Here is a 24,676-nt window from a genome sequence, read left to right on the forward strand (position 1 = left end):
CAATCTGCTGCCTGAGGTGAGGGATGAGATGGTGCCTCCCCCTCCCTCCCCCCCCCCCATACAGGTGTGGCATAGGTCAAATCAGCGAAAGAGGAGTTTTTTCTTTTTGGCAATTTGAAATGCTGGGGAAGGGGGAGGTAGGGTCAGAATTCCTAGAGGAGTGGCAGAGAGAGTGTCAGTTCTAATATTTCTAGGAAGCTGGTAATCCTGTCACACTCCCAGGAATCCTACCACCTACATCCCATCCTTCCCCAGCATTTCCACTCTGGGGAAATAGGAAATGGGTGAATGGTGAGGGCCTGTGTATGGCATACTAGGTGCCCTAGACAAACCTTACTGCTTTGTTCCCCCGCCCCTTCCCACATATAATTAAAAAGTATGCAATAATATTTTACAGGAAAAAGAGCATTCAATGTACAGTCCTACGAGGCAAAAATATTACTTAGAACATATATATATATTTATATTTACTACTGTGGGGCCAAACACAAAACCCTGCAAAAAAGACACTTGGAACCGATATGGTATTAGGTCTAATTTAGCAAATGTTGAGTGTGGGCTTGCCTTCAACAAACCATGAGTAAACTGAACTACAATATAATAAGCCTCCCATATTAAAAAAGCACTGTCAATGCTCACAGTAACAACCATATCTATGAAAAGACAACACTACAAATATTAAACAGGCCTTAAAGCACCAGTACACTTACTATTAGGAAAGCTGTTATAGAACCCTACTCAAAAACTACATGCCAACAGAATACCTCACCTCAGTCACACATTCAGAACACAGACAGACCTTCATTACATACAGGCCAATACAGAACGGTGCACGCGGCTGAGCGCACCGTTAGCCCCGTTTGGACGTGCATTTTTGACACGCTATTATTACCCCTTATACAGTAAAGGGTAATAGCGCCTGGAAAACGTGCGGCCAACCCCCCACCCCCAAAACTAATAGCGCTTATCACATGCAAATGCATGTTGATGAGCCTATTAGGTATACACCCGCAATACAGAAAGCAAAATGTGCGGCCAAGCCACACATTTTACTCTCAGAAATTAACTCCTGCCAAAGGCAGGAGTTAATTTCAGACAGCACCGGGCAAGTGTACAGAAAAGCAGAAAAAACTGCTTTTCTGGACACCCTCCGACTTAATATCATAGCGATATTAAGTCAGGGGCCTCAAAAAAAAAATTAAAAAAAAAAAAATCTGACCACAGCCCGCAGGTTGTAAAACAGTCGCTCAATTTTGCCGGCGTCCATGTTCTGAACCCATGGCTGTCAGCGTGTTCAACAACCGACGCCGGTAAAATTAAGCGTCAGCTGTCAGACCCGCTGACAGTCGCCGCTTCTACCAATAAGGAGGCGCTAGGGACATCCAGTGGTTACATCCAGTGATTACAAACGTATATTGTTTTTTTTTAATTGCTAAAAATCAATAAGATATTTCAAAACAGCAGACATATCAAACACCCAATAATTAAAGCTAAGTTTAAAAAAATGCCCTGTACCTGGGAACTTTAGATTCCAGTTACCCTGAGATTGTCATGGATTAGTCTGGGGTGGGAGATATGCACAAACTTTTTCTTCTCTCTCATACATACACATTCTCTAACACATATTTTCATTCTCACACAAACTTCCTTATATTCTCTCTCATGTACATGCTCACTGATTCACATACTCCCTCTCTAAGACATGCTCAGTTGCTCACTATGTCACAAACTCTCTCACGCTCTCACTCACAGACATGCTCACTAGCTGTCTCTCATACACCTGCTCACTGGCTCACACACAGGCCCACCAGCTTAAATGCCCTTCTGCTCATACATATGCAAATTGGCTCACTCATTCTCTCTTGCTCACACACATGCTCACTAGTTTGCTCACACACATGCTCACTAGCTTATTCACTCTCGCTCACACGCATTCTCTGGAAACCACAAACCTGACTGTATTACGCAGTGCAACAATGGAAAACATCAAGCAAAATATCAAGCAATAAAATCAAGAGATATAAAACATCATTCATAATATTAAAACCATACTAACAGAAAGAATAAATATTAGAGGTGTGCATAGGGTTTTCTTTCTCATGCCTGCTTTGTTTTCAGATTGGGGGTGGAACATTTTGGTCCACCCCTGGATCAGATTTTTTTTTTTTTGTTGAAATTTTGTTTAAAAAAAACCCCTCAAAACCCACCCCAACCCTTCAAATGTAATTAAATGGAGGCCCCTACCATGTGACAGGGCCTCCATTGCCCCACCATGTGATAGGGGCCAGCCAATGGCACCGGTAGCCCCTGCCACATGGTAAGAGCAAAGAGTTGCCGGTGCCATTTTGATTACTGGCAGCCAACGGCACGGGAGCGGGAGATCGCTCTCAGGCCCCCTGCTGGATCACCAGGGACTTTGGGTGAGTCCTGGGGGATCGGGAAGATGGGGGATTTTATATTTAATTACATTTGAAAGATTGGGGTGGGTTTTGGGGTATTTTTATTTTAGGTGTCTCTGAAAAAAAAATGCTAGGAAATCCATGCAAAATTTCATGGTTTTTTCTATTATTTGTTTTCCTTCTCAAAATGCAGCAAAATAGGAAATATCATTTTTATTTCCTACTTTGTTTCAAACAACTGCACATCCCTAATAAATATGTCAAAACAGCTGACAAACATCCAATAATTTAAAAAGTCACGTAAATTCGTTCTATTTCCCAAACACCAATAAAATATTTCAAAACAGCAGACACATAAAAACATACCAAAATGTAAAATAATGGGATTAAAAAACCTCTAGATCTCCAGAACATAAAATAAATACCTGAGATCTTTTGATTTGCAGTCATCCAGAAATTGTCACAGACTTGGAGGAAGAGGGCTGCACAGACTTTATCTTCTTGTTTCTCCCCTTCACACACATAGGGGTACATTTTAAAAAACAGCGCGCGCGCGTACTTTTGTTCGCACACCACGCGTGAACAAAAGTACGCTGGATTTTATAAGATACGCGTGTATCTTATAAAATCCGGGGTCGGCGCGCGCAAGGAGGTGCACATTTGTGCAACCTGCGCGCGCCGAGCCCGGCGTGCGCTGCCTGTTCCCTCCAAGGCCGCTCTGAAATCGGAGCGGCCTCGAAGGGAACTTTCCTTCCGCCTCCCCTCACCTTCCCCTCCCTTCCCCTACCTAACCCACCCCCCCCCCCCCCAGCCTTATCTAAGCCCCCCCTACTTTTGTTGGCAGATTTACGCCTGCCAGAGGCAGGCGTAAATTTGCGCATGCCAGCAGGCTGCTGGCGCACCATCACCCGACCTGGGGGCTGGTCTGGAGGCCTCGACCATGCCCCGGGCTGGCGTCACGCCCCGACACGCCTCCCGCCCCGCCCCAAAATTCACGCCGCCCACCCTAATGGTAGAACTGCCCCTGACCACAAGGACCGTGCACCATAGTATAAATGCAGGGTAAGTAAGATACTGTCTCTATTCTTGTATCTCTAGTATTGGGCAGAGGCACACAGTGAATAGAAACAGTATAACACATACTAAAACCAACACTGCTATAGAAAGTAGTGCCCTTAGAAAAATATTCAATAAAAATTCTATGAAGTTTTCTACAGAGGGCTTTATTGAGATTCTGTTTTATTTCTCATGTCTATGGAAATTTATAAAAAGACATTTGTTCAATTTCCAAAGAAACTTACTAGCCCTTTGAAGCATGAGCAAAATTAAATAACTTTCAAAATGGATTCCTTATCCTTTGAAAATATTGGGTAGCATGACTAGTCAAAGGGGCTGATGTTCTAAAGTGCGCTAACATTGGCTACTAAAGCACATAAATGTGCTACTTATTGTGCATATAAATATTAATGAGATGTAAATGAAGAAGACAGTAAAGCAGATAAGAACATAAGAACATGCCATACTGGATCAGACCAAGGGTCCATCAAGCCCTGTTTCCAACAGTGGCCAATCCAGGCTATAATTACCTGGCAAGTACCCAAAAACCAAGTATATCCCACGCTACTGATGCTAATAATAGCAGTGGCTATTTTCAAGGTATACAAGACAGTGCATATACAGCCAGACAGTACTGCAAAAACTGAGGTAGTTAATCTTTTTGGCTTAATGCAACTCCAAAGCATTTGTGTGCATACTAACAGGAAATGCTGGGTTGTGCATTATGGATGTCCACAGGAAAAAAAAATCATTTTATTTCTTTTTTTTGCTTGTGTTTGTTTTATTTGGGGGTTTTTTTAAATTTTGTTTAATGTTTATTTTGGTTTATTTCATTACCTTGAAATAAAATAAAGACCAAAATGAAAAAATAAATCCCCAAAACAAAGGGACCAGGTTCTCCTTTCCCCCATCTGCTAATCTTCACCTCCAAAATAAGACAATTTACTTTTCCCTGGGCCTTCTCCTATCCCATTTTTCCAATTGATGGACCCATATCATTACATCCATAGGTCACAAGAAGTCAAAATAGGACAGTCGCTCTTGCCTTTCTAGCTCCCATTTTCAGCTCTGAGACTGGTAGCATTCTGTTGAATGATTGTCTGGCCGTACAGCTGAATAGTGCTGGCCTCAGGGCCGATTGACCTCATTTTTAAACTGGGACTTAGTGGGGAAGAAATGACTGGGGAATCACTCCTGCCCCATTTTGACCCATGGATGGGGTAAGATGGGACTGGAGTGGCTGAAGGAATTAAGATTTTTATTTTGTTGGCTGTCATGGCAGGGGATAGACCTGAGGCTGCATTCCAACATGGAAAGAAAAACCTAAAAAATTTCACCGGGGCTTTTCCTTTTTTCATTTTGAAACAACAGGTAATGAAACTATAATTTTTGGTTGCATTTTTCACATCATTTTGAAATGAATGCACGCTCCTATTGTGCATCTCATTACCTCATTAACATTGATTTAACATTAAAACTATCACAAGCTGGAGACCAAGATAGAGGCAGGCATGAATCAACCACTCGGATGGAGCTTCCTTTCTCTTTGTAGTTCTTTGCTTTTTTTCATCTTGATTGGTATGAAGGGGAAAAATGAAGGTAGAAAGTTGGAAGTAAGCCTCCTTTGTCTCTGGAGCCTTCTCCTGGACAGCTCCATACTGATGCCTTTGCAGGCCAGACTCCTGTTTGTCGCTGGGTGCACACTCCACTGCTGGTGTCGGAGAGGAGGTGGCCTTCCTGGAGTCTGAGGCAGGTTGGATATGTCTCCAAGACTGGAGCAGTTCTCACTACTGCCATCAATGAGGGATTAAATGTTACTGTGATGAAGGAGTTGCGAGGCAGAATACAGCCTGGCAGTTCTGTGGAGGAAGGGAAGCAGGCTGGGCGAGTCCTACCCTCGGAAGCTGCAGGTCAGCAGCAGTGCAGTGTTATTGAATAACCACAGGAGCAGAGTGAAGAAGTGCAGGAAGGCTTCATAGGTGCTACTAGAGAAGTAAGGATGCTAATTTTGTCCATCTCCATTGCAGGGAATTTGCTAGCCAAAAAGACCCTAGATTTGAAGGCTTCTGCAGTAGTGACTCTGGGTTCTATTTGGTCATCTTTGGAGAATCTCAATAGCTCCGCTGTGCAATGTTCTCAGGGCATAAATTCACTTTCTAATAAGGTTGATAACCAACTACAAGCATATGAAGTGGCTAGAAAAAAAAGTTGCAGTAAGTGGGAAACTGGAGGGCCTGTAGTAGCAAACACATGATAAGAGAGTTCATGCATAGAGCCTCTACTACTACTCTACTACTCCCTCCATATAATGTATGAAATCCATTTGTCCAGATGCCTGACTCTCTTGTAAATATTCTTTCATGTAAATATACTGTACATTAGTTCACAACTATTATAATTATTGTTTACTCTCTCCTTCGCAATACCTTTGCTCTTGTTATGCCTTGCAACTTTTAATTGTTATAGTTACTGTTCTATGTAAAGGCTCTGCCTACCATGTTTTGAGTTAAATGTACACTGATACAATGTGCAAACGGTTATCGGTATATAAAAAACATTAAATAAATAAATAAATAAATAAATAAATAAATAATGCTGAGATCCATCAGAGGTTACAAAATACGGAGAATAATGCTAGGCATTTGTGGATTTTGAAATTTCCCGAGGTCACTCTGGAGCCCCCTCTTGATACTCTCAAAAGGTATTTCACTGATATTCTTAAAATCTCTGCAGAGGCTTTTCCACCAACCAGCAAAGTTTACTGTTTGCCATCAAAGCCTCTTGAAGTGAGGGCAAAGGACAGAGGGACCCTGGAATATTTAGCGACAGTCTGTTGATAAGGAGATAAATAGAACATCTCTTTTAGAGCCTTTTGTCTTTGAGCAAGATAAAGAAATGATTCTGTTTTGGTATTTTCATACTAAAAATATTATTTTTCTGGGCCAAAAGACCTGGCTTTACCTGGATCTATGTGAAGCAACAACGAAACAGGAAAATAAAGTCTTTCCTCGCGAAGTGAAGCTTCTGCTATCAGCACAGAAAGTTTTTGTTTATATCCCTTGTAAATGTATTGTGAACATAAACAAACACTCCACAAACACTGGACTTCTCCCTATCCCCTTTCCAAAATGAATCCACCTCAATTTAGTCAGGGAGCGTGCATTCTCACTGGCCGGACCTCCCCTGTGGAACAACCACCCATAGACCTAAGAATCGAACCCACATCACAAACTTTCAAAAAGAAGCTAAAAACATGGCTCTTTCAAAAACACCTTTACAATACCTTGAGCACAACCAAATGTCAACTCTCTATCACCCATACCTTCCTGAACCCCACCAGAGATCATCCAACGAGCCATGTACTTAACCACGAAGCTATTAATATGCATGCTAAATAAATATTACATAGAAATGTTTATAAACCTAAAGTTCCTAATTTTCATGTTAAGTTATTTTATACAGAAGCCGTATTTAATACAGAATGTAAAGTTATTTTTATAGACAAATGTTCATCTTAATAAGTGAGCCTACTCTTAAAATTAATCATTCAGTGTTATGTTATTTTCCTCTTTCTATGTTTTCCCATTTAACTATTACCTTGTTACAATGTTCCCTGTAAACCGATGTGATATACTGTGTTGAATGTCGGTATATAAAAAACAAATAAATAAATAAATAGCAACTTATTAAATGACAGCAGATAAAAACTAAAAGGGACCATCTAGCCGGCCCTGCAGTAGGGATGTGCAGAGGGACCGCATACATTACATTCGGTATTCATATTCATGGGGGGAGGGGGCAGATACATTGCATTCAGCAAGGGGGGGGGGCCCGATCCATTCATGCGTTCCATTCTTATTTGTTTCCTGGCTAAAATGTAATTAACTACAACCCCACCCTCCCGACCCCCCAAGACTTACCAAAACTCTCTGGTGGTCCAGCGGGGGTCCGGGAGCCATCTCCTGCACTCACACCGTCGGCTGGCGGTATTCAAATGGCGCCGAAAGCCTTTGACCTTACTATGTCACGGGGGTTATCAGCGCCATTTTGAATACCGGCAGCCGACGGCGTGAGTGCAGGAGATGGCTCCCGGACCCCCGCTGGACCACCAGGGAGTTTTGGCAAGTCCTGGGGAGGTCAGGAGGGTGGAGGTTTTGTTTAAATTTTCTCCTTTAGACGGCCAAATAATTCGGTGAAGATTCGTTGTATTCGTGGGGAATCGCGATACGTTTTGCTTCCCCACGAATACAATGAATATGGCCCTATATGTTGCGGATTGCCAATACGTTGTAAACAAATGCACACCCCTACCCTGCAGTGATTTCATGTGAAACCGTGGAAAGCAGAGCAAGTTCCCACATGGAACCCAGCCCCCACTCCCATTGCATCCCCTTTGGAGATGCAATTGCTGCTTTGTATAGGTTACCCCATGCCTTCCAGTTCCAGGAAGGAAAATGCAGCCATATCACCGCTGCCTTGGGCCGCAGCTGTTACTCAGTGAAGGCTGCCTGGTGCTTCATTACCATTCTTTTGCCGCTAGAGATCCTTTGTGTTTATCCCCTGCTTTTTTGAAGTTTGTCACCGTTCTTGTTATCACCACTTCCTCCAGGAGGGCATTCCAGGCATCCACCATCCTTTCTGTGAAAAAATATCTCCTGCCATTGTTCCTGAATCTACCCCCTTTAAGTATGAAAATATATGCTATATCTATATCTATTTTTTTTTTTAGTAAGTTACAGTTTTTCCTTAATTCAAAGAAATGTTTGGGCTCCACTGTTTAAGAGAGTGAGTTGGCCTATGAGTCAGGGAAGTTAACTATCTGGATTTATATGGATTCCAGATGCAGTATTATTACACTGTGTGTTAAGTTTCCTTTTACCAGTTCTAAAATGCCCCTGCCTCTGGGCTTTTAATTTGCCACCCCCCCCTCTCCTTGTGGTCTAAAATGAGTGTGCATATGAATATTGGATGTTTCTGTTAATATGTTTATTTTGGTTTTTATTTCTGTATGTACATTCTAATTTTCTGTAACCGAAGTTATCTTTGACATATGAAATGCATTCTAAAAATAAAATAACGCTTAAGATGGCTTGCACGCAGAAGGCTAGTAACTTTCAGAGCGGCAGTTATGTTATAACTTGCGTGCACATATCCGCATGTTATCAAATGGCCTGAGCACATGCATATCTGCGCACAAATTCTGATTCTGCCACATAAGTTAGCGTATTTTATAATGGACGCGCATCCACACCATTGCCAGTTTTACCAGTTCATCCACCAGTTTGCCCAGTTAAGAGCTACATCCTCAAACCCCCCTGGTTTGAAATCCTGCACTCCCCACAGTTACCCCAGACCCTTTAAACCCATCCAAAAGGGCTGTTTTTTGTTTTGTTTTTTTTTACAACTTACACCTCCTCTACAGCAGAAGTAAACTTACCTGGCAGTGGACATGGGTGCTCGCTGGGAATCAAAAGTATTTACGCGTACATCTCTTGGCCACGCACCGAAACTCCTAAGCTTTGCCCAGGCTACACCCCTTTTTTAAATCGAGTGAGATGTGCACGCAGCGGGAGATACCTGCACATCTGGGTGGCTTTTACATTTTGGCAGGCACTTGTGAGCCCGAATTGTGTGTGCATCTCCCAATTTTGGCACGTGCCAGGCTTTTAAAATTCACCTTTAACAAAATTGTTAATGTACATTGACTGCTTGCAATCACATTTTTTGAATGTAAATTCTTGTGGTAGAATTTGACATTCTTCAATACATCGGCCCCAAGGTTTGCAATTTTGAGAATACTCACAAAGCTGAATAAATTGAAAAACTTTTGACTTCTCAAAGTTACAGTTTAAACAAATTACTGAACTATATTGTACCGTTCCTGGTCTTTAACATGAAATGTGCGAATAAATATATATATACACACAAGCATGTGCCAGGGTCCCCTGCTGCGTATCTTTACTACTGCTATGGATGGTATGTAAGTAATAAAATAAAATTCTAGGCTGGTCAGCAGGGTTTTAATGATTGATGCTAATAGGGTATAAGGGAGGCTGTTTAACTAGGGGTTTAGGAAGATCTATCCCTTACCTGGGAGAACTGGGAACAAACTAGGGAATGTGGAAATTGCCTCAGCGCACATGTTTACTAAAATCCCCCCACTTACGTGGTAAAGTCAGCATTTGCGCTCACTTGCATGCATCCATATAAAATCGTGCACACATGTATGTGCATACAACCTATTATATACCATGCGTGTATATATGCGCATATGTTATAAATAGCTGTGCCCTTTGGTGCAAACCGGCATATGCGTGTACATGTGAGCCCGCGCACCAGTATCCGAGTTACCGACCATATTTACATTTTTAAATAAAATAAATAAATAAAACAAAATTAGCTGAGGAGGTTCAGAGAGACTTAGTGAAGAGAGGTTTGGGTTTTGTCTCCCCCAAGTGAGAGCAGCAGATGGTGCGCTCTAGCAGTCTATAAACCCCTGCCACCATTTTAGGGTGTGGATTTAATGTTGGATTTTAGTTAGACCTCAGTTGAGTCTTGGTGCAAGAGGTTTCCGTCTCCTGTGCCCTCTTGGGATCAGTCATTAGTCTGAACTATTTGATATATTTTACTCTTTTAAAACTTTTTTTTTGAAACCTTCCCTGTGAGAGCCTTGGTCCCCCTTCCCAGAGGATTTGGGAGGCCCTGTGTAAGATTAGATCAAGGGGTAGGAAAGATTCTGCTGCTTGCCATCTCACTATATGGATAGATCAGTGACCCGATGTAAAGGAGTTTCCTTTTTCAGTTGTTTTTTCTTATTGCCTATCTTCTCTCATTTTGGGTGACAAGGAATTTGTTTCCATCCTTCCTGTCTCTTAATATGTTTTCCCCCTTTTTGAGCAAAGGTCGATTTTTGTTCCTGTCTCTTAATATGTTTTCCCCCTTTTTGAACAAAGGTCGATTTTTGTTCCTTTTTGGGACTGAGTGCCCTTGGTACCAGGGATCTGTTTCCACACCATTGGGAAGAAGAGGTGTCTTTCAGCTAGGAAGAGCCTGAGGAGTGGAGGTTTCATCAGAGAGAAATGGAGTGTTCTCCTTTCCATTACCAGAGGGAAGGCACTGAAGCTACTGTGCAAGAGTTGTTTTTTTCTGCTGACTCAAGTGTGCTGAACTTGACAGGAGAGCGCCCACTTGGTGTTTTCAGAAGGAGATCTAAGATATTTAAGGAGAGGTATGAGAATTGGAACTTGTGTTCTGAAAGGAAATTGGGATAAATTCTAACCATTCTACAGCAGGGAGAAGACGGAGATAAATCAGGGAGCTGGAAGAAGGATTACACTTTCCTCAATCTAAGTAATTGAAAGGGAAAGGAAATCAATTGTTAAGGAACTGGCTTCCATAAATTCAAAGAGTTTACTAGAAAAGAGAGGTCAAAATTTTTTTTAAACTTTATTCTTCATTATTGTTCATCAGTTTTACTTAACATCTAAGTGCTGTAAAGAATATTCAGTCAATTGATTAACTATCAGTAAAGGAGTTGGAAACCACTTTACATCTCAGTGTGATTATTGCTGCTATAGACTATGGACATTATCAATCATGTTTATGGGACTGGAAAGAGGGCTGTGTACTTTGGTTAATGCGAAATGGCCTTGAAGCTATGCTTTGTGCCACAAGGAGCCCTGGACATCAGAAGAAAAAACTCTACATGGAGAACTGGATGCAGATAGGGTCTATTCTATTTCTATGTGCATTTGGGGACAGCATCAGGGTTCTATCCTACCTAGGGGTTACTCTAACAAATTAGGCAACACAATGGTAATGGGAGATTTCAATTACCTAGTTTTACTTGAGTAAATGTCTCATTGGGACATGCTAGGGAGTTAAAGTTTCCAGATTCTATCAATGACTGATTCATGGAAAGCTAGTCCTGGAAATGACTAGGGAGGGACTACTTTAGATCTAACCCTCACTGCGATGTAGGATCTGATACAAAAAGTAACTGTGGCAGAGCTGCTTGGCAATAGTGAATATAACATATTGAAATTTAATATAAGCACTGAAGGGAAGATGTTTAGGAAAACTACTGCAGTAACATTTAACTTTAAAAGGGATACAATAATATAATGAAGACATTAGAAAAACCTAAAAGGAGTAATTGCAAAGGTTAAAAACACCATCTCAGAAGCTCAGATTAAATGTATTCCATGCATTAAAAAAGGTAAAAAGAAGATCAAATGACTGTCAGCATGGTTAAATGGTGAAGTGATAACCAAAAATACATCTTTAAAAAATAGACAGGTAGATCCAAATGAAGAAAACAGGGAGCATAAGCAAAATGATAAAGGGCATGGAACACAACCCTCTGAGGAAAGGCTAAAGAAGTTAGGGCTGTCATCTTGGAGGGGGATATGATAGAGGTCTACAAAATCATGAAAGGACTTGAAAAGGTAAATGCAAATTGGTTATTTACTCTATCAACCTAATAAATGAAGGTTGACCGACGTGCCGCAAATGCGCAGAAGAGAGCAGCTCTACCGCGCATGCGAGCACGTCGGTCACAGTGTGCCTCTTAAAAATAAAAATGGTGCTGTAGGAGCGGCGGTGGCACCGGCCCGAAGAGCTGGAGCGGTGGCGGCGGCAGACCAGGAGCGGCAGGAGCAGCGGCGGCGGCGGCCCGAAGACCAGGAGCGGCAGGAGTGGCGGCCCGAAGACCAGGAGCGGCGGCGGCGGCCCGAAGACCCGGAGCGGCGGCGGCCCGAAGACCAGGAGCGGCGGCGGCGGCCCGAAGAGCGGCGGCGGTGGCACTGGCCCAAAGAGCAGGAGCAGCAGCGGCACCGGCCCGAAGAGCTGGAGCGGTGGCGGCGGCCCGAAGACCCGGAGCGGCGGCGGCCCGAAGACCAGGAATGGCAGGAGCGGCGGCGGCGCCGGCCCGAAGAGCAGGAGCGGCGGTGGCACCGGCCCGAAGAGCAGGAGCGGCGGCGGCATGCGCGCAAGGGAGGGAGGGACAGACCGACAGAAGGAACACCCCGGAGATCTACTGAGGGGAGGAGGGAGGGGGGAGAGAGGAGTAACTGAGGGGAGGAGTAACTGAGGGGAGGGGGGAGGGGGGAGGGGGGAGGGAGGAGTGACTGAGGGGAGGAGGGGGGAGTGACTGAGGGGAGGGGGAGGGAGGGAGTGACTGAGGGGAGGAGGGAGGGGGGAGAGAGGAGTGACTCAGGGGAGGGGGGAGGGAAGAGTGACTGAGGAGAGGAGGGGGGGGAGTGACTGAGGGGAGGAGGGGGGAGTGACTGAGGGGAGGGAGGGAGGAGTGACTGAGGGGAGGAGGGAGGGGGAGAGAGGAGTAACTGGGGGGAGGGAGGAGTGACTGAGGGGAGGAGGGAGGAGTGACTGAGGGGAGGAGGGAGGGGGAGAGAGGAGTGACAGGGGAGGAGGGAGGGGGAGAGAGGAGTGACAAGGGAGGGGGGAGAGAGGAGTGACAGGGGAGGAGGGAGAGAGGAGTGAGTGAGGGGAGGAGGGAGGGGGAGAGAGGAGTGACTGAGGGGAGGGGGAGAGAGGAGTGACTGGGGGAGGGGGAGATAGGAGTGACTGAGGGAGGGAGGAGGGGGAGTGACTGAGGGGAGGAGGGAGGGGGGGAGAGAGAGGAGTGACTGAGGGGAGAGAGGAGAGAGTGGGGGGAGGTGGGAGGGAGAATGAGGGGGAAGGAAATGATCCAAAAAAAATGTTAATGTAGCCCGTTTTAACAGGCTTAACGGCTTGTCAGACAATAAAAGAATTAGGGGGCACTCCATGAAGTTAGCAAATACCTCATTTAAAACAAATTGGAGATAATTCATTTTTATTCAACGAGGAAGTAAGTTCTGGAATTCATTGCCAGAGGATGGGGTAATGGCAGTTAGTGTAATTGGGTTTAAAAAAGGTTTGGATAAGTTCCTAGAGGCGAAGTCCATAAACTGCTATTAATCTATAAGAAATAGCAACTTGGGATTTGTTTAATGTTTGGGTACTTGCCAGGTATTTGTGACTTGGATTGGTCTTTGTTGGAGACAGGATACTGGGCTTGATGGACCCTTGGTCTGACCCAGTATGGCATATCTTATGTTATGTTATGCTAGATATAAACCATTAATAAGGCAATCCAAAAGAGAATTTGAAAAGAAGCTTGCTGGAAAAGCAAGCATGGAAAATAAACACTTTTTCAAGCATTGTCAAAACAAGAAGTCTGTGAGAGTCAGTGGAACCATTTGATTAATAAGAAATAAAAAGGGCACTCAAGGAATTGAAGACCATAGCAGAAAAATTAAATGAATTCTTTGCTTTGGTCTTTATCGAAAAGGGTATTGGGGAGAATTATATGCCAGAAAGTTATTTGAGGTGAAGATTCAGAGGAACTGAATCAAATCAAGATGAACTGGGAAGAAGTGATGGAGCAAACTACAAAATAAGGAGTAACAAATCACTGGAAATAGGTGGAATACACCTTAGAGAACTGAAGGGACTCAGAAAAGGAAGTTTAAATTAGTTATGGTACTGAGGACTGGCAGACTGGAGGATCACCTATGTTATGCCCTTTTTTTTTTTTTTTTTTTAAATAGTTCCAGGTGTGATCTGGAAAACTACAGACTGGTAAGTCTGACATTAGTGCAAGGCAAAATGGTAGAAGTTATTCTGTAGAATAAAATTACTTCACATTTGGATAGACACAGACGAATGGGGCAGAGCCAACACAGAGGTAGTAAAATGGAAGTCTTGCCTTACAAATCTGTTAGATTTTTTTGAAGGGATTAACAAAAATGTGGGCAAGTGTGAGTCAGTTGATATAGTGTATTTGGAGTTTCAGAAAGCATATGACAAAATTTCATCATGAAATTTAAAAGTCATGGGATATGAGGAGATGTCCTATTTTGGATTAGTGGCTGGCTGTAGCACTGGAGGTGGACCTTTGGCCTGGTGCAGGATTGGTATGGCCCTTTCGTCGGACCCAGAGAGCGCCTGCCACCAGGAGGCGGAACACACAAGGAGACGGAGGCTAACTGGAGCTTCACCAATAACAGTTCGGGGTTTCCGCAGGTTGAGTCCTTTGGTACCCAGACCGCCTGGGCTTAGGTGGGCCTCCATTAGTCTCCTGGAGAGGTATTGGAGAGGTGAGCCCACCACGAGCAAGGGAGCACGGCTGGTGCAGAGTGGGTGAGCTAGACCTGATCCAGAAGCTTCGGAGACCTCGGAAAGGCAACAGTTTAGAGAGGTCCTCTGGATGAGACAGGCAGCACCTGCAGGTCTAACCACGTGAAGGCCATGGTTGTTATCCAAGTCCATTGGTCCAATGGTCACCGGGGGCCAGAAGAGAGTGTCCGAGTGAACTGCAGGGGTCAGAGCCAGAGTATCAGTCCAAGAGAGGTCAGACAAAGCAGGAGTCAATACCAGAATTAGTCTGTGCGTAGTCGTAACAAGCGAAGGTCGGTTCTAGGCGGCAGACAGTAGAATGGTCAGGCAGGCAGTATTCAGTTATAGGCAGCAGGCAAGGGAATGGTCATGCAGGCAGTGGTTGGTTCCAGGCAGCAGGCAAGAGAATGGTCAGGCAGGCAGAGGTCAGTATCAAGAAGTCAGTCTAGATAGGTACTACCTGGGAAGGACACAGGAACAGGAGATGCTGGAACAGGAGACGCTGGAACAGGAGACACTTGGAATGGAGGCAAACTATCACACCAATGGTGTCGACCCGATTGCCAAGGCAGGTATCAGGGGTTTGAGCCCTGCCCTATATATGGAGCCTCAGTGATGTCATCGGCGTGCGTCTCCCGGGGTTTTCCTGCACTGCTCCCTTTAAGAGTGGAGAGGTTGGCCGCGTGCGCGCCTAGGGGCAGGGCCAAGCCAGCCGAAGACTCGGAGCCCCGTCGAGAGCTCCGCTGTGAGGCCTGCAGGGACGGAGATGCTGAGGGAGGCCACAGTGAGTGACAGGGATGCCGGGAGTTCACAGCAGCAGGCAAGCCTGCGCTTGTGGAAGGTAACGCCAGGTGAGCAGCCCTGGTCGCAGCACCCACACGGCCGAGATGCACAACACTGGTTAGATTAAGGCTGAATGATCATTTCTCCCAATGGAGAAAAGTAAATAGTAGAGTGCCACAGAGATCTGTACTGGAACCAGTACTTTTTAATATATTTATAAAATGATCTGGAAAAGAGAGTGTTGAGGTGGTCAGATTTGCTGATGACATAAAATAATTCCAAGTTATTACATCATGAGCTGAATGTGAGAAATTGCAAGAGGATCTTGCAAGACTCTGGGGGACTGGGCATCTAAATGGCAGATGAAATTGAAGAAAATAGGGAAAAAAGCATAAGCATTGGCAAATGAAATGTAAGACATTGATAAGACAGGCTAAGAAAGCATTTGAAATAAAGTTGGCAGTAGAGGCAAAAACTCACAATAAAAACTTTAAAAAATATATCCAAAGCAGAAAGCCTGCAAGGAAGTCAGTTAGACCATTAGATGATTGAGGTGTTAAAAAGGGGCACTTAGGGAAGATAAGGCCATCGAGGAAATATTAAACAATTTCTTTGCGTTAGTGTTTACAGAAGAGGATGTGGGAAGATACCCAATCTGGATAGGGTTTTCAAGGGTGATGATTCAGATGAACCGAACCAAATCACGGTGAACCTGGAAGATGTGGTAGGCCAGATTGACAAACTGAAAAGTAATAATTCACCTGGACTGAATGGTATACGCTCCAGGGTTTTGAAAGAACTAAAAAAAAATGAAATTTCAGACTTATTTCAATTAATTTGTAACCTATCATTAAAATCATCTGTTGTACCTGAAGATTGGAAGATGGCTCATATAACCCCGACATTTAAAAAGAGCTACAGGAGTGATCCGGGAAACTATAGACTGGTGAGCATGACTTCAGTGCCAGGAAAAATTATGGAAACTGTTATAAAGAATAAAATCACAAAACATTTAGATAGACATGGTTTAATGGGACACAACTAGCATGGATTTACCCAAGGGAAGTCTTGCCTCACAAGTCTCTTACATTTTTTTGAAGGGATGAATAAACATGTGGACAAAGGTGAACCGATAGATGTGTTGTATTTGGATTTTCAGAAGGCATTCAACAAAGTCCTGCATAAGAGGCTTCTAAGAAAACTAAAAAGTCATGGATAGGAGGCGATGTCCTTTTGTGGATTATTGTGAAAAGGAGATGCTGCAAAAGAACAGGCAGGACCAGGAACTGGGTGTTAAATAATACTTTCCTGATTAGTTTAAGACAAAATAAAGTTCATTATTCAGAAGTGTGAATGAGACAAAATTTCCTATTTTATTTCACTCTGTTCTCAAAGTGAAACGATTGTAAATCCAATGAAATTTTGTTGGTTTTCATGTTTCATTTTGAAAACAAAAAAGTGATCCATCAGGCCTAGGCCCAGGTGAAGGAGTATGTATGTATGTGAGAGATTGGGAGCTGGTGTGTATGAAAAAGGGATCATGTGTATGTGAGGGTGCTAGCCTGTGTGAACAGATTGTGTATGTGTGAGAGAGAGAGCCTGTGTGAAGGGGTGCGTGAGACAGAGACATAGGTTGTCTGTGTGAGGATGTATGTGTGAGAGAGAAAGGGAGCTTGTGTGGATGTGCATGCAAGAGAGAGGGACCCTGTATGAGCAGATGTGTGTGTATGCGAGAGAGTGAGGGAGCCTGTATGAGGGTGTGTGTATGTGCACTAGAGAGAGGGAGCATGTGAGTGAGAGAGGGAGGGACAGAGGGAGCCTGTGTGAGGGGCAGTACTGAGAATGGAGTCAAACTCTGGGAGTGGCGATAGAGTGGAAGGGGTTGAGCCTAGAGATGAAGGAGAGAAATACTGGCAGGTAGAGGTGTTGGGGCCTGAGAGGGCAAAGTGGACTGTCATTTATTGTATTTATTATTTTTATTATACCGAGTTTCATGATAGGAATCACATCAACCCGGTTTACAATTAACAATGTGAGTAAAGGCAGAGAGTAACAAAGTAAAGAACATTTCCCAATACAAGAACAAATATAGTATGAAACTTAACAAATATTATAACAATATTTTGGATGTGAGAAAGTTACAAAAAACATGGAAAAATAACTTGGATATGAAAGGGGAGGAATTGTAGAACGACTATAAGCATTTTAACCAGCTGTATCAATTAATATAGAAACATAGAAACATAGAAATGACGGCAGAAGAAGACCAAATGGCCCATCTAGTCTGCCCAGCAAGCTTCACACATATTTTCTCTCATACTTATCTGTTTCTCTTAGCTCTTGGTTCTATTTCCCTTCCACCCCCACCTTTAATGTAGAGAGCAGTGATGGAGCTGCATCCAAGTGAAATATCTAGCTTGATTCGTTAGGGGTAGTAGCCGCCGCAATAAGCAAGCTGCACCCATGCTTATTTGTTTTACCCAGACTATGTTATTAGCCCTTATTGGTTGTTTTTCTTGTATAATATTATAAAATATAGATGTGTAGCAAAATGATTAGATAAGATATTGTTGTGAAGTATAATAAAATGTTGCTGTGACTGCGTGTGAAGTTAGTGGGATTTTTTTTTATTTATTTTTTTTTTTTTTTACAGTTCCTAACTTTTGTGTTTATGCTGATGATGAGTGGGGAATTTAATCCAGATCTGGGAAAGCTTTTTTAAAAAGCCAAGTTTTTAGTCTTTTCCTAAAAGTTGGAGCGCATGGTTCTTGTCTTAAGTCCGGTGGGATGGAGTTCCAAAGGATTGGACCTGCTGATGAGAGAGCTCTTGAGCTGTAGGATTTATGATGGTAGGTTTTGGCATGTGGAACCTATAGTGATTCTTTGTAGTGTTCCCTGATGGGTCTGTCTGATGTGATCTATATAAAGTTTGCAGAATTTTATGTTTTTGTGCACAGAATTTTAAAATTCTTTGCACAGAATTCCCCCAGGAGTAACTTTTGAGCCATCATTTCTTCTAAGCCTAGAAAACCATAAGTTAGGGATTTCCCTACAGAAGAAGCCTGTATGTTAGTTGGTGTAAAGAATAAAGATATCAACTGTTACATCAGATAATCTAAATTAGACATTTGGGTTACCTAAAGAAGGGAAAAGAAAAGCGCACCAACTAGAAAACTCTTATTTTGTTTCTACTTGAACTGCAGATATTCTATTTTGAGGACTTAGTATATTTAGATTCCTTTAACACAAAGACCTCTGAGTATATAAATAGAACTCTTAACCTTGTTGGTTTAAAATTCATTTGCTGTGTATATGTAAAAGTACATTTCTGTAATTTCAAAGTACATCATATTCATTTAGTAAAGTTGTGTTGAATTATATTAGTGAGTTTGTTTTCATTTGTGGGAGGAGGGGAAGGGTCAGAGCACATCCAGAGAAAATCTAGAGTCTGTGCAGTCATCCAGTGCTCCTAGAACCTTGTGGAAGATTGTTTGGTGTCTAAAGCAGTTACCAACTATTGGAACAGATGACCTTGAAACTGTATCTTGTTTCCCCCAACCCTAAAAGAGTCCTGCAGAGTGCCTAGTGACATAGATCTAATAAAATAACTATTTTTCCCTATAGTGATCCCCTCTCCTCAACTGGCCCAATGACTGGAGTGAGGGTTACTCAGTAAATCTGAAAAAAAAATGACACAAAACAAAATGTGTTCCTTACAACATTTCTATTATGCACATATCCGGGCCAATACTTGTTAAGTAATATTATTCAATTAATACAATTTAAAACAAAAATATTTTCTTTCCTATGCAAAGACAACTTGCTCTTACTTAGGTCCACTGTATACCATGTATGATACTTTTGTGAAGTCTGGCTCTTCTGATTTAGTTGGATGGAGATGATAAAACACAAGCAAATATTGAAAACGAATGGAAAAATACCAGCTACCTACTTTATTTCACAAGAAGGCTACCTAAATAAACAAAACAGCTAAATTAAGAAGATTAAATTCAATTACCTGCTCATGAAGTAAGCTGCCAATTGATTAATGAGCTGTGACTCCCGAAAAATGCCATAACAATTTACTTTTGCAAAGTTTCGGAAGGCTGGCTTACTGAAAAATAGTGCATGTGAATTCAGAAGTACAAAGTCTTGTGCAATTTCAATTGAATCGAAGATTTTCAAGTAAATATATTTTTTCCCCTTATTTCAGCAATGTTTTACATGATGTAGCACATGGTGCTGCTTTGCTTTGGGTCGAACCCACATGGCTCTGTATCTTAGAAGAATGCCATTTGCAGCCTGTTGAAAATGTGAATGCAATGCTTAAAACCAATTCACACCAACAAAAGAAGTCAAAAGAGCGAAAGTAATTAAAATGTAATAAGGTAATAAACAAGCACTTTCTAACTGACATCTCTATAGATGCAAGTAAGCCAAGAATAACGGCATAAGGGGGTGATGGCACATGACGACATTTTCCCTGATCAGTTTTTATCAGCACAACTTAAACACAAACATAAAACAGACCTGTAATAGTAGGAAAGGGGTCTGCAATAAATTAAACATATTAACTGGAGTCCACCCAGAAATCTGCCATCTTCTTATTAAGATGTTCTCGCCATTTCCTTGCCACTCACTGAAACACTTAGTAAGAAATTGAGAAAATTTGTTCTCTTCCCCTGCTCCTCATCCCCCCCCCTTCTCCACACGAGGGGAGTTGTATAAAGATAGGAAGCCAAGAACACTGTAGTCACAAGAGACTGTATTGTATGGTGGAGGTAGGGGATTGGAATGTGCATTAATTTTCTAACTAAATGAAAAATTCAATTAAAAATGTACTTCATTTGTTTCATTAGAAAACATAATGAAAAACAAAACACTGCAAACATGTGAAGATTTTATCATTTCCTTTTGTTTTGGAATTGAAAATACCCTGGCTCCACTGACATTTAAAAATAGGAACACCTTCCCTACCTGGATTGTCTCCTAGGATGCCACTTACCCCACCCATGGAGTTCCAGTAGTAAAATGGGACAGGAGCAATGACTTGTCATGTCTGCCCTGTCACTCCTGCCCTGTCATTTTGAAATTGGCACCAGCTGAACCTTAGACTGGCACAATTTTCTTGAATAGCCATGTGGCATGTGACCATACAGCAAGATGCTGCCAGCCTTATGATCAGCCAGTGTCATTTTGAAAACAGACATAGTGGAACCGAAGTGACCAGGGATCATTCCTGCCCATTTTGACTTCTGGAAGTCCATAGATGAGGTAAGTGGCAACTGAAGAGGGTGGGAGATTGAAGAACCCTGGATGGGGTGGTATTTTACTTTTGTTTTGTTTTTTTTTATTTTTATCTTTTTGCTATGATGTTTATTTTATGTCTATTAAGTGAATGAAAACAAAATAAACATCAAAATAAAGAAAACATTTTTAAAAAGAAACAAAAAAGACAACACAAAATCATTTCTCTGTCACAGCCTGAGTTGGAGGTAGAAATGTATTCTAAATGGAAGAAATGTTTTAAACATTTGTGACCAAGTTTACCCTTGTTTTTCAGCAGTGGCAAATTTGAAGCACTAAAAGGGCTAAATGGACACAATTAAAAATATTTTCTATTAAATAAGTTGTCTGCTTGGTCCTGCCTTGTTCTTAATAAGATATGCTTCTATTAGGTCATAAAATTGCCACTTTGTTGCAAAAAGCATTTTAAACCAAGTGTTAATAGTAGTAATGTGCATTTGGATTATATGAATGTGAAATTTGATCCAAATGAGTCAATTTTCTGTTTAGTTCATGCAAACCAAATGGGCACGTTCCATCATCCAAATACTTTTTAGCTCATTCGTTTCAGTCCCATTAAAGTCTGTGGGGAAAGAAAAACCAGACAAAGTGGAGCCGGTTGGATATGGGACAAGGAAGGAACAGGATGAATCATGTTTCAACACTTTTTTAAACCAACCTATCCCAGCTGGCAACTGCATGGATTGACTTCATCATTTTTTAAATTTTTTTTTAGAAAAAAAGAACACTTTGAGCAGCCAGTGACCATTTTATTCTCAGTTGGATCTCAGAGAAAGCAGAGATTATGAAGCTTCTTGCCTCAAAGTTCCACAGTTAAAAATATTAGAAAAATAAGCTTTAGATTTAGAGGAGAAAAAGAAGGTGTGCTCTTATAGTCACTGTCACTGTTTCCTTGCTGTGCTGCTATCAGCAGGAGAAACTATATTCTTTCTGTCAGAGATTTACAGTGTAACTGTATATCCTCAGAATAAGACTACACTTTCACAGTAGGCAGGCAGAGTGTGTCAATATCTGTAAGAAACATACATAAAGAAATGTATTTTCTCTTACTGTGAGGCTAGTGACTAACTGCGATGGGGGCAGCTTGATTTCTGTAAGGTAAATTTTAAGACCTGAGCGCGGGAGCACATGTGTGCGCATTTGCCAGCTCCCGGACATGGATGCGGCAATTTTATAATATACACACGTATATGCATACCTGTTATAAAATCAGCCATACGCATATACATATGTGCACGATTTTAAATTGACATGCAAATGTGTGTGCAAATTCCATGTCAATCACATAAGTGGGGGGGGGGGGGGGGGGATTTTAGTAGATACATGCGCTGACGCAATTACTTGTTTCCCCAGTTTGTTCTCAATTTGACCCAGTAAAGGAGAGGACTTCCTAAACCCCTTAACTAACTTGCCTTCCTTTTATCCTATAAGCTCTGACCCTTGAAACCCCACTGACTAGCCTAGTTTTTTGTTTCATGACTTACATGCCATCCATAGCAGAAATAAAATTACACAGATAGGGACCCGGACGTGTGCTGGTGTGTGTAAATACTTACGTGCTGGTTTCATTCATATTTCCTGGAATACCCAGGCCCCACCCGTGCGTCATCCAGACCACCCCCGTTCCAGTCCCTTTTATGAAAAAACATTTTTACTCATGTACCGGGAGATTCGCAGGTACCCGGGCTTCTCTTAAAGTAAAAAAAAAAAAAAAGCAATGTGCGGTTTAGCAGGGGTTGCTGTGTGAATGGCTCGCTTGTACCAGTCTATGGGACATTTTTCTCCATCAGGTCATGTGGTTTGCTTAGGGCCCCTTCCAGGTCTAGATGCAAAGAGAATACAGGGGTTTCCAGCTTTGCCTGGCCATTTCTCCCCCCCCCCCCCAAAAAAAAAAAAAAGAATAAATAGAGCAGAGGAAATGGTATTTGCTATTGCAGGGATATGGGAGTCCTTACTGCCAGTTGCCCTGGCCAAGTTCTGGTCCCCTTTTGCCAGCAGGTGCACCTCGTATCTCGAGGGCCGCCTCATATTTTAGTTTGTTGTCCCCTATCTGTGGTGTGAGAGCTGCCAGCTTGCAGCGTTGTACGAGTTGTTATACCATGGGCTTTCTGGCTCTATTCCCTGGTCTGTTGTTTTTTTGCCTCTTACCTCTTACCTCTTTTTCTCTTTTGATTAGTGTTCCCAAACCTGCCATATTCCGCATCACAAAATTAAGTGAATCTCTTATGGAATACATTTATGTGATGCACCTAATCAAATCTTCCAATATACCAAAAGGTATTTGGAATCTCAGAATGAGCATCCAACCCTCTGACTATTATGAGATGCAAAAACGCAAGTACATAATATATCAAGATGCTTGTCCAAGTAAGACAATCACCATATATTTCCTTGTCTAACCCACAAACCTCCTCCTTCATCTCCCCCCAACCTTTTGTCCCCCATTATTTGAACCCTCCCCATCCCTTTACGCCATGTTTTCATCATTCCATTGCACAATATCCCCAGTATAATCAAACCTCCAAGGAGGCAAGAGGTCATTCACAATTGTGTGTGTTCAAGTGCCATCCTCCATCTATATAATCACCTTCCCATGTATAAGAATCTAACATGTTAACAGTTAAACAATTAAACCAGACATCAAAAGATTTTCAAATACAAATTGCAAGTTATGCAAATTCAAGAAATCTACAGCATCTTACTTATAGGAGGAAGATCTCAGGAATTCCAAAGTATATTACTTCAAGGACTTGGCATGGAAGTAAATTCCCTATTTGCTAGGTAGGTATACTGCACTCAAGACAGACTCTTGCCAAACTGGTTATAATAAACCAACATCCACTCTCCGGGCTCTTATTTTATGTTCTTTGATGTAAATAATGGAAAGATCATCCACGTGTAATCTCAATTATATTATGCACTCAGGTTTCATCAGCAGTTAGTTGCTGTAAAAAAATCTTTTGTCGGTTCCACTGAGTCAACACACGTGCAAAGCCGTAATGCCAAATTTTCAATCTTGCAGGGTATTGTAATGCAAACTGCAGATTTCTTTTTGCTAGCTCAATGAAAACAGGTGCAAATTCTTTTCGCATGCTAGCTGTGCAGTTAGAGAAATCTTGAAATATGAATATTTTCCGTTTATCATAGTATACGTCACATATGCTTGAAGGATGAGCATTTTATGAGTACAGATTAGGGATGTGAATCGTTTTTCAACGATTAAAATTATCGTCCGATAATGTTAATATCGTCTTAAATCGTTATAGAACACGATACAATAGAAATTCTAACGATTTATCGTTAAAAATCGTTAAATTGTGTTAGTGCGCACTAACGGGAGTTAGTGCGCACTAACTCCCAGTTAGTGCGCACTAACTCGATTTAGTGCGCACTAACTCAAAATGATACAAATAAACACTTTCCAGGTCACTGAAGGTCAGTTAGGAATGAATATGTGTTCCTATTGGCTGGCTGCCCTCTTATCTATTGATGTTACCAAGGTTACCACTGAGGTGATGGTTGGGGGGATGGGAAATGGAACTGGAAACTAACGAACACCAACAGAAAATGAAACAAAGTGTTCACACTTCCCAGGTCAGTAAAGGTCACTTAGGAATGAATATGTATTCCTATTGACTGGCTGTGCTCTTATCTATTGATGTTACCAAGGCTAACACTGAGGTAATGGTTGGGGGGATGTGAAATGGAAACAGTTGGAAGCTTGACAAAAAAAGTAATGTAATGATCAGCACTCACGTGACTAGAACTTGTTTGTTTATTATTTTTGTTAGCAGGCACCTGAAATGCTAGTGCATGTTGAATTTGCCAATCACTGTGCATTTTAGAAAGGTGGTCCTGGCTGGAACTGTACACAGTTCAAATATATGTAATTGATTGTTGGTAAGTGTAGATTTTAAGTGATTTTCCTGCACACAGTGCCCTAACCCTGGCACCAGGGGTGTTGTGATCTT

Source organism: Rhinatrema bivittatum, chromosome 4, assembly GCF_901001135.1.
Source record: "Rhinatrema bivittatum chromosome 4, aRhiBiv1.1, whole genome shotgun sequence".
In the NCBI taxonomy this organism is placed as follows: Eukaryota; Metazoa; Chordata; class Amphibia; order Gymnophiona; family Rhinatrematidae; genus Rhinatrema; species Rhinatrema bivittatum.